Source organism: Pinus tabuliformis, chromosome 1_1, assembly GCF_031772625.1.
Source record: "Pinus tabuliformis cultivar Carrire ecotype Pingquan chromosome 1_1, CPIR1, whole genome shotgun sequence".
NCBI classification, from domain to species: Eukaryota; Viridiplantae; Streptophyta; class Pinopsida; order Pinales; family Pinaceae; genus Pinus; species Pinus tabuliformis.
In genome coordinates this window covers 924,118,524-924,135,346 of record NC_142297.1, presented here as the reverse complement: position 1 = coordinate 924,135,346, position 16,823 = coordinate 924,118,524, and positions in this window count along the sequence as shown.

Genomic DNA, 16,823 nt, shown 5'->3' with positions numbered 1-16,823 from the left:
TGTCGGCTAAATAAAGAGACACAAAAATTCAGGGTGACATGTCAGCTTATTTACAGAGACCTAACTACTATAAATAGGCAGCTAAAGTCACCACATGAATTACATAATTTCGGACAAGTTTTGTAACCTTGGATGAGGACTAGTAACCTCAGATATCTATGAAACCTCGGGTAATTGCAGTCACACAGAACTTGTATTCATCTAATGATTCTTAGAGGAAATTATAGCGGTTCAGGACCTTGGTCAAGAGTAGTGGTTCAGTACTTCATGAGTACAATAGTCCTATGTGTAAAGCCTCTCAATGATCACAGTCTTGGCATAATGAACAATCACATGAAGACCTCAGTGTAGTAAGAAAACATAGTAATGGTTTCAGTATATATATCCAACAAAGAACACTCTGTCTCTACATATCTCCAGAGTTCAACTATGGTCTTAGCATATCAAACACTGTCTTGACATACTTCAAGATACAGTCACAAGCAAATCTATGATCTTGATCTTGAAGGAGACGTAGTCATAAGGAGAAGATCCTAGTGAAGGAAGCATAATTGGTGTAGACCTCGATGAAGGTACAACAATGGTGTTGCAGTAGTAATGAAGACTTCGGTGGTGCAATAGTGGTGGCCTAAATGGAGCAAAAATAATGATGATCTCAACAGTGACAAAGAAGAGGACTGGTGTCTTGTTCTTGGAGTGGCATAGTATGTCAAGGGTCATGGTCTTGGTATTCAATAATTAGAATCTCTATAAGAATAATTTTGTGTGGGTTTCCTCTCCAAGAGGGAGAGGTTTTGGCCTTGGCAGAATGCCAACATATTGTGTTCTTTTCTCTGTGTTTTGGTTATTTGATGAACTAACGAAGACACACTCTAATAATAATAAGTGAAAATTGGAATAAGAAAGAAAATTGATAAACACCTCACAAATAGTTATCATGACAAGAATAATCACATTAACTACATTTTCCCTAGATTCTTCAACATGGTATCGGGGATAAGGTGCTGGAGTCAAAGGAAGGGAAACAAAAGAGACATACAAGGATTAGTCTGCAAGAAGGGAATCAAGGCAAGTTAAATATTTTTTTCAAGATGGAAGCATCAAGTCGAAAACAAGCAGTCTAGAACAACAATAACCTTATCAATAAGTCTACAAAGAAAGATAACTCAAAGAACCTCAGAGTCTAAAAATCATCATCTTGAAGAAAGTCGAAAATCCAAGAAACAATCCTAATCTATAATAGAAGGAAAACACGGTACCTCTCACAGTCTTGGCGTTAGCCTCAAGAATGGATGTCATTACAACCTATGTCATACCACAAAAATCTCAATAACTTATAGTTAGAAGTAGTCTCAGTGCTGGGTATTGAAGGTTTTAAACGAAATCCTTGTTCATGCTAGCCATCTCAAGAAAAGATCTATAATAGTATACTATAGCAAGGAACACTACAACAAGGTTACAAGGATATACAATCACATCATACATTACAACAATATCACTACAAGAGGAGAACACAATGCCACATCTTGGATGGGCATCATGACAATACTATCAAATTCATGATTTCAATTTCATACCCTCACAAGCAATCAAGTAATCTCAACATAGTTTTGAACAAGGCAAGGAAGTCTCAAGAAAAATCTTGGAACTTAATCGTACCAAGCGGCTCAAGTAAGAATCTCATTGAAGGAGATCATTCAAGAAAGCATTAAGGTGAAAATTTCATCTTCACATGAAAAGTAAGTATCTTTTCATTCTATGTTCAAGGTTGGGTAATATGACTTCATTATTGCAAGGAAATCTATGAATTGGATGGGTTATCAAGATTCCTTGCATGAAGAAGGAGGATAGGCAGCATCCTCTAAGTAGCTGAAGTCATCAAAAGGTCTCCTTTGAATTTATAAGGGACATTTATGAAATATCCCCTCACATAGCAAAATTGGAGACTTCAAGGTGAGGTAGATGATAAATTCATTCTTTGAAAATGTAATTTGATCTACATGAAAGTAAAGGGTATCAAATAATGTAGGATATATTCCATCTACAAAGGTTTTAACCATAATAGATAATCAAGGTAACAAATATCCATGAGATAAGAAGGTTACCTCATTCAACAACTTATGATCTCTATGATAAATAGAGAAAGACAAGTTGATGACAAAAATATTGAATGGGTAAAGAACTAAATCATGTGCAGAAAGGAAAGGGAAGTTTGGTCCTTAATCAAGGTAGTATAGGTATAGCTAAAATGACGGAAGCTCATATCATTGAACAAATGAAGGAAGTTGAAGAAAAAGGACCAAGAAAAGAGGAAGTAACAAATCTCTATGTTTGGGATAGTATCCCACACAAGAGGGTCCTATCATAAGCTTCTGTTATAAGATATGACAATGATGATAAGATGCATCGTAGCATCATGGAAGAATCATAAACAAGTGCTCGTGACATCACCATGGAAACCATGAAGGATAAAATCTAAGTCAAAAAGGGAAAATCTGCTAGTTGGGGATATACAAGATCCTCAAAATTATCTGATGGAATACTCATCGTAGTGTTCACTAATCTAGAGAGGAAGCAAGTGTTTCAACAGGAACTCCAACTTATGGAATCCATGAGATGATGATGTGATGACATGAAGAAAATCAAGGGATTGAAGATCTCTTCAATCAAGGAAGCTGCTAGAAGAAGGCTTGATGAACTAAAGGTAAAGTAAGGTATGTATTCTTGTGTTTAATATTATAATGTCATGTCATTGGTTTCATGTAACTTGGATCATTACTTCTATCTTAAGAAGCATGATCGAGAGGAAAAAGGATCTCCTCCTATGAAAGGATGCAAGAAGGCATAAGTTACACTAGATGAAATCAACATAATATATCCTCATATGAAGTATGAGGTGGTTGATCACAACTAAGAAACTCTAATTAAAAGGAACCTAGGAATGGAATGTGTAAGGAAGGAAGAGATCATGAGATATGAAACCCTGATGAAGGCAATCAACATCTAAAATATCAAGAAGACTTGACTAGAAAATTTACCGGAAAGATATGAATACTCTGATGGAAAAGATGTAGACCCTTGACAATGGATATCTTTGGGATATTGGTCAACATGAATGCAAGATAACGATACCTATAGAAAGATGTCCCGATGAAGAGCTGCCCTAGTAAGGTACATTTGATTTAATGATATATTTGATCTCTTAAATAATATTTGGATAAGTTCATGCAGGGCTACCTGCAAGTACAACTAGAATTGATGTGATGAATGGAAGAAGCATGCTGAGAAAGAAGTAGTCATATGATGAAGGTTCCAGATATGAAGAAGGCCACTTTCCATGAAGAAAGGAATGACATAACGAACTAAGGAGGAAAGTGATCGATTATTGTTGCCCTACAAGAAACAAGCTCAAGTAACTTTCATGACATCAAGGAGAGAAGTTGATCAAGCAATTGAAGGACCCACGAAGAAGAAGTTGTTGAGTTATAGAAGAGTCCCTAGATAAGACGGAGCTCTGACAGGTCCCTGATCAAGAGGGATCTTGGATTAGATCACCCCTAATTAAAAAGGAGTGACAGTTGTGTTTTCCTCTATTTCATGTGTCATGCACTAAACCAGGACTAACAACCGTAACTCTAGGTGAAGGCCATGAATGGAAATGTAGACACATGATAGACACAACGTTCTTGTCTTCACTTTGGAAGAAATAATGGAGGGTTGGGTAATCATCTGGCATTCGATGCTCTTTGAGGATGTGCAGGGCATCCAAGATAAGAGTAGGCAAGAGGACCTATATTATTTGAGGGTTGGGAACCCAAGATAAGAATAGTCCTAGAAGGTCATACTCAGTGAACATCGGGGTGGGTATGTACCTTTAGAGACAATGATAAAGGTGTCTATAAATAATTGGTCTGACCAACATTGTGCTCTGATCTTATGAGAGATAGAGTTGTTAGTTAAGGCCTTGCTATAAACAATGTTGGTTACTATGATTCTATAACAGATGGGTTACCAATTTGATTCTTATTATGAGAAATTCTTCAAATTGAGAATGACCAAGTACCATTATAAGTACCTCCCTAATTAAGAGGGAGTGTTGAAGAAATTGTAACTAGGTTTGGTATTTACAAATGTAACTTTGATCTTTGTACTTGTTAAGAAAAATAAATATTATTTTTGTAAATTATAAGAATGAGTTTCTTTCTCATTCCATAGGTCTAAGAAAGTCAAAGAGTCAAAGACATGTAAAGATCTCTTCTTGAGCATATGTGTAAATATGTATACAAGTCTAGAACAACCCTCCAAGACAAGCACAATCATACAAAGACAAGCACAAAGAAGTCTGTTTGGAAAATGATGAAGAGAACAACTAATCGGCCTCAAAATGAATATTAATGTTATGTCGAATCAATAACGAGACACAACAATTCAAGGTGACATGTTGGCTTATTTACAGATACCTAACTACTATAAATAGGCGGCTAAAGTCACCAAAGGAATTACAGAATTTCGGACAAGCTCTGCAACTTCGGATGAGGAGCAGTAACCTCAGATATCTCTGAAACCTCGGGTAATTGCAGTCATAGAGAACTCAGATTCATCTAATGATTCTCAAAGGAAATTACATTGGTTCAGGACCTCAGACAAGAGCAGTGGTTTAGTACTTTAAAGAGTACAATAGTCCTATGGGTAAAGCCTCTCAATGATCATAGTCTTGGCATAGTGAACAGTCACATGAAGATCTAGGTGTAGTAAGAAAACACAATAATGGTTTCAGTATATATATCCAACAAAAAACACTCTGTCTTGGCATATCTCTAGAGTTCAACTATGGTCTCAATATAGCACACACTGCCTTGACATACTTCAAGATACAGTGACAAGCATAACTATGATCTCGATCTTGAAGGAGACATAGTCACAAGGAGAAGATCTTAGTGAAGGAAGCAGCAATGGTGCAGACCTCAATGAAGGTACAACAATGGTGTTGTAGTAGTAATGAAGACTTTGGTGGTGCAATAGTGATGGCCTAAATGGAGCAACAATAATGATGATCTCAAAAGTGACAAAGAAGAGGATTGGTGTCTTGGTCTTGGAGTGGCATAGTAGGTCAAGGGTCATGGTCTTGATATTCGACAATTGGAATCTCTATAAGAATAAATTTGTGCAAGTTTTCCTCTCCAAGAGGGAGAGGTTTTGGCCCAGGTAGAATGCCAACATCTTGTGTTCTTGTCTCTTTATTTTGGTAGCTATTTAATGAACTAACAAAGACACACTATAATAATAATAAGTGAAAATTGGAATAAGAAAGAAAATTGAAAAACACCTCACAAATAGTTATCATGACAAGAAGAATCACATTAACTACATTTTCCCTAGATTCTTCAACAATAGGTTGACCAAGGTAGATCACTTCTTTCTAGTGAAGTCTACTAATTCGGCTAGTGAGGTAGCTCAACTCTTCATTAGGGAGATAGTGAGATTGCATGTTGTTACTAAGAATATCATATCAAACAAAGATGTTAAGTTCACTTCCAGGTTTTGGAAGGAGTTGTTTGTCGGTTTGGGGACATAGTTGGATTTCAGTACAACTTATCATCCACAAACAGATGGACATATAGAGAGGGTTAACAAAATTCTTGAGGACATTTTGAGGATGTATGTCATTCACCAATAGAGGAAGTGGGAAGAGTATCTTCCATTGGTAGAGTTTGCGTACAATAATGGGTATCAAGATTCCTTGAGGCTGAGTCCATTTGAGGCTCTTTATGGGCAGAGTTGTGATACTCCCATAAGCTTGAGTGATCTAGTGAACAAGGTATTGATTGTACCAGACATGTTGGAAGAGATGGAACAAGAAATGTAGGTTATCAAGAAGAATATGAAGGCAACACAATATAGGTGGAAGAGTTATGTTGATCAACACAAGGCATTTAAGGAGTTTTAGGTTGGGCAACATATGTAATTTTGCATCAAGCCCAACAAGGGCTCCTTGAGGATTGGATCATGTGCCAAATTGGCACCTCAGAATTGAAATCCTTTTGAGATCCTTGAGAGGATTATACCAATGGCCTACATACTTGTACTTCTACCAACAGTGAAAGTCCATGATGTTTTCATGTTTCATTGCTTAAAAGATATGTGAAGGATGATGATTATGTGATTGGATGGTCTGTATTTTAGGTGGAGCTAGAAGGAGAATTCCAGTTGGAACCTCAATGCATATTGCAGTGGAAACAACTCATGCTCTAGAATAGAGCAATTGAGCAAGTTAAAGTGCAGTGGAAGCAGTTTGGGCCCGATTAAGCTACATTGGAGATGGTTGATCAGATGCGGGCTTTGTATCCTTCATTGTTTTCTAGTTGAAACAAAGGATTTTTCGTATATGTACATATATATGTATGGTTGTTATTGTAAATATTGCAATGAGTTGTATTATAAAGATCCAATAAGCGATATGATTGTCATGTTTGTCATGTTGGTCATTGTTTTCAACAGTTTTTTATTGTAATACTACATGAAGCTAAGTTATAAATCTCCATACACAATATTTTTTGGTTTTAGTAGTATTTCTAGCCATAGGTGTCATATAACACTGAGGACAGTGTTCCCCCAAGGGGGAGGGGTTTGTAACAATCCGGGGTTAAAAGTTCACGCAATAAAGTTAATGAAGGCAAAAGAATAAGACTAAGGTAATGGGACATGTATTCCAAGCTAAATGTTGGGAAAAACATCCTAGTGGGTATCACTTCAGTTTATTTATGGCTAAGGAAATTGGGAAAGGAATTTTCAAAAGAGAAAAGAAATTGATTAGCATGTAGTTATGAAAACAAAGGAAAATAGGAGAAAAGGGAGATGACGGGCCACAAATTTGCATGAGAGGTAAATTAAAGGAAAAATAGAGGAAAATGAAGAAAATAGAGGCCTTAATAATAAAAAGGCTTCTGAGGATCAATTCACAACCTTTTTTAAGTTTGAAATCGGTTTCAGAGAGTGAAGAGCACGAAGAGGAGGAAGCAAGCAAGAAAGGAAAGATAAGGAAAAGAAAGGAAAGAAAAGGAAAGCAAAGGAGAAGCAAGGAAGGTTAAATCAAACAACTTCAACAGGAGGACTTGAAGGTAATAGGTTGCATATGTGATTTCCTAGTTGAAGTGTGAATGCATGGTAGATTCATTTGTTCATTCGGTCCATTTGTTGTCATTGGCATGGGTTTTTCCCAGTTTGACAATGGTTTCAACCTTACCTTTCCATTTCCTGGATAGCGATGGTGTGATGAGATTCTTTTCTGGTTGAGGTTTGGATTGCTGGAAGGTTTTGGAACCGAGTGAGGTGGTCTCAGGAAAATTCCCAAGGGTTAGGGGTGGAGGTGGTTTAATCTCTAGGAATCCCTTGACAAGTGGGCGGAGATAGGAAAATTCCTCAAGCTAATGGTGAAGAAATTTTGAGGCATCCAAGCTTGTTTTGGGATTTGTGATATCTTGACCAGTTTTGGTGAGATCATTGTAGCCTAAGGGTGGAGGTGTTTTAATATACGGGAAGCCCTCAATTGGTGGGTGGAGATAGGAAAATTCCTCAAGGTATTGGTGAATAAACTCTAAGGCATCCAAGCTTGTTTTGGGATTCGTGATCTCTTAACTGGTTTTGGTGAGATCACGGTAGCCTAAGGCTGTAGGTGGTTTAATCTATAGGAAGCCCTAGTTTTTTATGTCTAGAGATCCCACATTCATTCTTAGAAAGAAATATTTGGTTCAACCAAATCTATGGTCAGGTGGTATGTGGAATTCCTTGAGTTGGTTGAATTTTTCATCGGTTAGTAAAAGCTATTTTTCCTATTGTAATCTATGAGAACTTGTACTTGTGATTATGGTGGTTGGATGGTTTTTCTATCATGGTTAATAATATGGCTGTTATATTCTGGTTATAAGAATGTATTTGTAATGTGCTATAGCTAAGGATTTGTTTAAGATTCACAAGTATTTGATGCTTAACGAATGCATGGGATAATAAGTGTTATTGTAGCTATTATGAGAGGGAATTAGACCTTCTTGGTTATTCTTAGATAAGTTTCAGACTCCTATGATCATATATACATTCATTACCTATACCTTACATGTTTACCATGTGTTTTACAAAAGAATGTCATGGTTAGGCTTGGTTAGGTCAAGTTCTTGTTCAAGTTTTGTATGAATAAAATTGTTATGAAGTCTTTTATCATTTTGGAAAGTCTGACGAAGTTCTAGGCATTGGTATGGAGTCTAGCCAAGAATTGTGGCTCATATCTCGGGATCACACCCTATGAATCGAGGATTTTGGGTCATAACCACACCATTGCAGGCTTGTGCATGCGGTTGTGGGCCTAGGTCACTATAAAATCTATCCATCTTAGGGTTTGGTCACTTGAGGTGGTTTTCTGGTCTTGAGTGTCCTGTAAGCCCCAAGGGATATATGTAAGTCTTCAGTTGTCAACCCCACTTCCATAACTAAAGCTTGGAGGCCAGGTGATGGCATAGTAACTATTCATCTCATGGTTACCTTGGCAGGCTTATAAAATTGGGTAAATGTGGGGTGGGGTTGTTACATGATCCATCCTTCTTGTGCACCAATACTATTTAGGATGAGAAGGAACTTTGGCTAGGTTGAATTATACCTACCTCTAACATTTATGCAACCTTACATTCAATTTCACTCTTCTCGCATAAGGATATCTGTAAAGTCTAGCGTTTAGAGGAACACTTCCTGGAATAAAGTGAATAGAATGATCATGATCGAAAATAGGCAGCATACCTTTGAGAGTCTCAAATACCTTGGAATGATTGTCAAGGACTCTTTGGAGATCTAGAGAAATGGATGACTTGGATGTTTAAACATCTAGTGAACATATCCTCATTCCTTCTTCAAAAAAAATTTCATGCCTATAAAGCTTATTATCATCCCAAGTTTCCTTGTGATACCCCTTAATTCAATTTTCTTTCCTCCCAAGCAAAAATTCAAGATAAATCCTTGAAAATTAAAAGCTATTGTCCCCAAAGTTTGTAATCATTGGACCCCTAATACAACATACACCCCACCCATTGGAATGGAAAGCATTAGACTATTAAATACATATTCCCCCATGGTTATATTGATATTATCACACTTCCCTAAGCAATTTATAGTTCCTCCATTTGCAACCATCAAATGACACTCTGGTGTTGGATATAGAAAGCAATTCAAATCCTTAGTTATCTTACAATGAATAAGGTTATGAGTACTACCTAAATCAATCATCACTATTACGATTTTCTTCTTGATATATCCTTCTATCTTGAGAGTTTTGAGGAGTGGTAATTCCTGCCAATGCATTACAAGATATGGTTGGATACATTTCTTCTTTTTCAGCCTCTAGGGTTGGTTCCTGGTGCATGTCTTCTTCTTTTTATGTTTCTTGTTCCTTTTATTCCTCCTCTTCACAATCTATGTAAAATAACTTCTTATCAGCTTATGACCTTTAGTGTATTTGATATCACAACTGTAACAAGGCCCTTTTCCTCTTTTTTCCTCCAGTTTTTATGGTTTTGATGGGAGCAGGTTCCCCCAAGGACAGTTTTGCGGCTAAAAGCCCATGGTTTGGAACAAATTTGTAATAAAGTTGTAAAGTCTCTGCATTTTGTGATCGCAGAGCGTGAAGGTGTCAAAATTCATAAAGGGTTGTCCACCCTTATTTTACAAAGTGTAAAGGTAGCTGTAAAGATCCACCCATGATCCGCGGACTATGGGATTGTACAAAAAGGAGCTAAATAAGTAAGATCTAAGAAGCGAAGAATCAAGTGAGGAGTTAAGCATTGCAGTATTGGTAGAGGAGTATAAGTGTTCTCAGGTCTTAGCATAGGTAGAGGCTCTGCAGCTGAGTGCACAGAGGCCTAGGGTGGAAGTTCGTAGCTGAGTGTGTGAAACCCTGTAGCTGCGTGCGCAGGGCGGATAGAGTCTGTATTAACTTAAAGATATCAATAAAGAGAAGTATTATGCAATTACTGTGTATTTAGTTCTTGTTAATGCATCTGATTATATTGCGTTTTGGGTTTAATTTACCATGTTATGTGATGCACGAATATATATGATTGTATTGGTTAATTGAACACAAGTAAGGATATCCATTTATGCAGCACTAACTATGATAGATTAGTAAGATAAGTAAAACACTTAAGATAACTTGGGAACATATACAACATGCTGTCATAGCTGTGCGGAAGTACCTGGATCATAGGTTAGGGCTGCATGAAGGTTGATCGTACACCTTTGTGGAGGTACTGGAGGGCGTAATAAAGGGTAGATGGATAGAGCCCTAAGGCTTAGCGACCTGCGCAAAAGTAGGGGCTAAGGGTATAAACCAACATCACGACCATCTCAGGGTACAGAAACTTGGTTCCAACATCCCCCCATATTGCTTCGGGTGAGACTTCGGTCTACGCTCCATAGGCTGATACTGAAAGGGCCAGTAGTGTAGGGATTTGTTTAGCTAACTAACGCTGAACCTGGGTTAGGCCCCACAAAGCCAACAAATGGTTCCGTTGCCAGGATTAGAATCTGCATAAGAGATGTGTGATGTCATATCACTGGAATCCAACTAAGAAAGAGGTCGAATACTGGTTGGATAGGAAGATGCACGAATTTGCGGCACAGAAGAACAAAAATCCCATGACTGACAAAGGAACAATGGCTGGATAGGTACTTGTATATAGAAATCCATGAGATCTTTTTCTGTTCCTTTCCAGTTGAGTTATACGAGTGGATCGCGAAGCTAGCAGATAGCCAAGGAAGGTGGAAGCTTGATGATCCTATTGTTTGGACCCTGGAATTAGTACAGAGACTAGAAGCCTCTGAGGATAAGATCGCCCGCGCTTTCGGTCATTGGCTTGATCGTATCATAAGAGGGTTTGTGACTGAACTCGTGGTTGAGACCTTAGTTAGTTACATCAAGGCGGAGTGACGCTTTTTCAAAGGTCCACGAGGTAAGTACTTGAAGTCTTTAATTACTTGGATTAAGATGTTATTGTGCAAAAAATGGGTTATGCAGCTACCTTAATGTTTGGAGCTACGCAAAGTGGAAAGACTTACAGAAACGAAGAAAGAAAGGGTCTCGAATATAGCCCACTGATTTCACCTCCTTTGTGTGATGAAGAGGGAGTAGTGCAGGCTTCTCCATGGAGTGCAGTTCAGTTGATAAAGTGAGGGTTCCCATGACTACAACCTCCACCCACACCACCTCCACCTTCACCACCATCGCCCCCTACGACTTCACCCACACCATCACCACCTCCACCACAGTTCAACATGGCGAATTCAGTGAAGTTGCCTTTGTTTAAGGGCTTGGGAAATGAGGACTCAGACTAGTTCTAGTTTGTCGTAAAAGCTATATGGGAAGCTTAGGGCATCACAGATGATCACATGAAGAAGGAAACATTAGTTAGTGCTTTATAGGATCGTGCGCTAACTTGGTACATCAAGTACTCTAATGATAACCCAAATGCTGGGTTGGCAGAGATCTAGACCGCGCTGAATAAAGAGTTTAGTAGGCCTAAATTTGAGGCGCAGTTGATTGTGGGGTTCAAGGAAGTCATGATGAAAACAGGTGAGACACCTTGGGAATTGGATTAGAGATTGAAGTGTAAAATCTGCGAAGCTAATATGAACTTAACAGATGGACAACACCACGAGTGGTTCGTGGCTTCACTCTTGCCTTGTTGATCTAAAGATGATCTGAGGTTGTCATTAATGTCAACCTAAGAAGCACCAGGGGCTACCATGATATTTCAAGGGAATTTTGACTTGACAACTTACTCTATTTTGAGTTAAGGATCTTCTAGATTTATTCTACTCGTCGAGATGCTTCCGTTGATATATGGCACGCCAAGTAATTCTTCACGGTTTGAGATATATTCATGTTTGAAGTTAATAACCCCAGTTAGTGGGCTAAAACCCTATGGGGTTGTTGCATGGCACTCATAATTGGTTTTGGTCAATGAATAGTCAATAATTAATTTTTTTTTAAGCTCCTAAAATCTCTCCAACATTCTCTATAGAATCCCCTCTCAACTCTATAAAAAGAAATCTCATATATCCTCCAAATTTAGTGATCGTGGAATTTTCGCTATAACTTCATTTCTGCGAAGTCTTAGATTCTGAGATTAAAACCCATTTGATTTGAAATCCTGATGAACATCGTGACATAATTTCAGATCTTGGTTCTCTATATTTTCGGAGATATGATCTGTGGAAGTTAGGGTTTTTGCAGGCTGCTGAATTTCATCTCAAAGAAGTGACCTTGGGAGAATCGTCATAATTCTCTCTTAGAGAAGATTATTGGAATTATGTAAAAAGTGGTGGATAGTGAATGGACTGTAGTTTTCTGTGTATCAATTTCAGAGCTGAAGGAGGAAACAAGACACGTGGTACGTCGTACAAATTCTCTCTTCTGAACTAGTCCATAATTAGGTCATTGTGAGAGATTGGGCATAACTTTTCCTTAGAGAGTTCAAATCAGGTAATACCCGTGGCATTGGAAATAAGACTTAGAGGGCTTCTACAAGACTAAAGATCACATGTTGGGGATCTGAAATCGCAGAGATAAATCAGATTAAATATTGTGCTCCTAGAAGGCAAGACAAACTAGATCAAGTGTTGTTAAGGGGTGCAAAGGACTGGACTTTCTAGGGCAGCAAAGAGAAACGTGAAAAAAAATGATGCAGTAGAGGTAAGATACAAAAGTCTCTTCTGTATATGCATGTTCATCTCTTAGTTGCATTAGTTTATTTTTGTTCTAATTTTTTGTTTTTGTTTAGCACTGACAAATGTACTGCAGGATGAGGTAAGTTTTGCTATTATCATGTCATGGGTATTTCCTTAAAGAATTTTTGCAGGTATTATATATTCATCAAGATAAGACTCAATGCATAATCTAATGTTCTAAAGAGTGAGAAAGGGTAGCATGACAAGAGAAACAATCAAGGTACATAACAACATCAAGAAGTTCACCACATGAAGTCTTCAAGTGGGAAGCACTGCACACAATCATTGTACAGAGTCATTGTAAAAGCATCTTTGTAAAGTTTGTACAAATTTCTATCTACCAAGAGTTGAAGAGGCAGTGTTAGGAGGTCTAGGATCATCATTAGGTGGTTGAGTCATAGTTGGGGTTATGGTCTAGTGTGTCTTCTTCTTCTACATCATTCTATATCATTGTAAAGTGGACCATTTTCCCTGGTACGGGAGTCCATTCTTCTTTTATTCTTCTATAGGGCGGTAAGGTGGTGCTAGGATGGTGCATGAAGTCACCAACAGGTTCAAGCCTATGAAAACTTTAGGGTGGTAGGGTGATGCTAGGGTGAGTTGTAGCTCATTGGGTGTTGGGGCATCCGTTCAGTTGACTACTGAAGAATCTCGGGCGTTGGAGCGTCCATCCAATGGGAGTTGGAGAAAAATGATTTTCTAGATTCTAGGAAGTTGCAGCTTTATTTTCAATCGGAGTTGAAGATTAAAGAATTATTAGAAAAGCGTTCGGTGGTTTTTTACCGAGAGGGGGTTTTCCACCTAAAATTTTTGTGCCTCTTGTGTTCTTTTATTCACTGTTGTTACTACATAAACATTAATGATAATTGAAGATTAACTAACACTCTGAAAATATTTAGAAGTGATAATTGCTAAGGAATACTGATTCACCCCCAACCCCCCGCGCCAGTATTTTCCAACAATTGATATCAGAGCTTGGTTCCGTCAATAGTAGTTTAACAATTGGAAGGAGATCATGGAGCATACCAAGAATGGTGTACCTCTATTCAATGAAAATAATTATGCACTCTGGAAAGGAAGAATGGAGGTCTATCTCTTGGCACAAGGTTATGAAGTATGGGACACTGTTCAAAATGGCTTTACACTAACCGCGGATGAACAAGGAAATAAGAATTTGGTAAATGATGCAAAATCAAAGAATATTATTATTAGTGGACTTATTGAATCTGCTTATCATAAGGTGTTGGGTTGTAAAACTGCCAAAAATGTATGGGACAAGCTTGAGAATATATATGCAGGTGACTCAAATGTCAAAGAAGCAAAGCTTCAAATCTACAGAGCAAAATTTGAGCAACTCAGAATGAAAGAAGATGACAACATTGCTGCATACTTCCAACACGTTGATGAAATAACCAACACTCTAGAAGGATTGGGAGAACTTGTTGACGAGAAGACTATTATACGAAAGATTCTTAGAACGTTACTAGGAAGATTCAACCCAAAGGTATCATTCTTAGAATACAATGCAAATCTAGACAAAATCAGCAAAGAGGAATTACATGGAGTTCTCATAGCATATGAAATGAGACTTGATGAAGAAGAGGGTACTTCGCATCTAGAAACTACGTTCACTGCATCTAAGAAAACCAATAAGGACAAACAACCTTCAAAGGCAAAGACCTGCACCTGCAAGTGTGAAGAAAAGGAAGATGATGAAGAAGGTTTTTCAGATGGAGAATATGCTTACTTTATGAGAAAACTAAAAATTGGTAAGGGAAAATTCAAAGGTAAACTTCCATTGATATGTTTCAGTTGTGGTGAGGTTGGGCATTTTGCAACAAAATGTCCAAACAGAAGTGATGGAAACTCAAAAGGAAAGAAAGGCTTTAAGAAATTCAACAAGCAAGGCAAGAAGAAAGGGTTCAAAAGGAAATTTCTCTCTAAAGAAGATAGCTCATCATCTAATGAAGACAGTGACAGTGAAGAAGAAACCAATAAGAGAGTATTGTTTATGGCCAAGCACAATAAACAAGAGGTATCAAACAACGAAGAAGAAGGGTTGACCATAGAATAATTTTCTAAGGAGGCAATCAAGCTTATAAAAGAGCTCAAGGCTGCGAAGATCCATTCCAACACTCTTGAAGAACAAGTTCAAGTTCTCAAAATTGAAGTTTAAGAACACAAATGTATTGAAGAGTCACTTCCAAATAAGTTGGAAGAAAGCAACCAAGAAAGGGAAGCATTAGAAGCCGAAGTAGTCTTGTTGCGTAAGGAGGTGAAGAAAGGAAAAACTGTCCAAAACTATGCCAACAACTCAAGGGTGTTGGAAGAACTCATCAAAAATCAATGACCTTACAACGACAGAACTGGCCTCGGTTACAAAGAAGAAGAAGTAGGACCTTATACAACAAAATACAATGAACCTATGAGATCTGATAGGCATGTAGACTTCATTGGAAAAGATTCGCAAGAACAACCTTGGAAGACAATTCCCCAATGAAGATTTCCATCCAGGTACCAACATATTTTTCATGGTTATTTTTATTCATGTGGAAAATTTGGTCATAAAGCTGTAGAATGTTGCACGTACCTTCAGAACCAATACAATTCCAGGAGATCTGTCAAATATGAACCTCCCAGGGCTCAACAAAACATCAATAGATTTGAACATTTAAGAAGTAATAATGAATGTTACAAATGTCGAAATTTTGGACACATAGCTAGAGACTGCAGACTTGAAAATCCCATAGAAGAATCTTCAAAGCCACAGAACGAACGAACATGGAAGAAGAAGAACATTGATAATTATGCTCTCACTCTCAAGGCTCAAAACAACAAAGATGTGTGGTATGTTGATAGCAGTTGCTCAACGCATATGACTAGAGATAGAAAGAAATTTGTATCTCTAAAAGAGAAGAAGGATGGAACCGTGACCTTTGGAAATGATGGATCTTCAAATGTTATAGGATCAGGTACCGTCAACCTGGGCAATCGATCCCCTTGGAGTTCCGGATTGATACCATATGGGGGGCAGTATGCCTTTTCATTACCTCCTCCGGGAGGATGCCCATCCGTGAGTTCACAACAAAGTTCAGGTCAAACTGGAATTACATCCAGCAGTTGGGTACCGATACTGCCTCAACAACCAGGAGTTGTATATTCTATGCAACCAGTCCACCCTGTGTCGAATATTACCACCACACCTGCTATGGCGAATGTGTCGCAAGTACAAGCGTTACCTGTTGTAATACAACAACCTCTTGGCTCAGCGACTCAATCACAATCTCAGGGTAGTGCCTCCTTATCTGGAGCGACTCAGGCCCAAACAAGTACTGTGACTCCTCATCCTGGTCAATCATCCAGTATTGGTCAACAGCAAATGGTCCAACAACCAGAGCTGCTTCAATCTCAACAACCGCCTTTCCAGCAATCATATCAAGGACCTGAGCAACAAGTCTTTGTAAGTAATGGGCAACCATACTATAATGGTTACGCCCATCAACCTTGTCTAAGTTGTCGGCATAATGCTGGTCTGCAAAGACCCATTGCTCAGGCGATACCATCTTATCCTGGATATGCTTCGCCTAACCTGAATCAACAGTTGCCCTTTGTAGCAACTCTAGAATTACCAGATCTAAACCGGCTGACAAATGATCCAATTGCTTATGCCCCTTGGTGGCCAGCGATTCCACATAAACTTCCGTCAGATATTCCTAAATTTAATGGAAATCCGGGTGAAGATCCGTCGAATCATGTGATGACATTCCATCTATGGTGTTCATCGAACACTCTGAATGATGATTCGATAAGACTTCGCCTCTTTCAGAGGACGTTAACGGGTCCAGCGGCAAAATGGTACATTGAATTGCCTAGAGCTTCGTTCGACAACTTCAGTACCTTAGCTACTACCTTTTTATATGTAACAACCTCCTGATTAGATGTTATGCAAGTAGTTGGACAAGTAGCAAGATTCCAAGCGGCACCAAAAGAATCACATATTATTGCCGTCAAAATAATTCTTCGATATCTAAAGGGCACAACAGAATATGGCTTGTGGT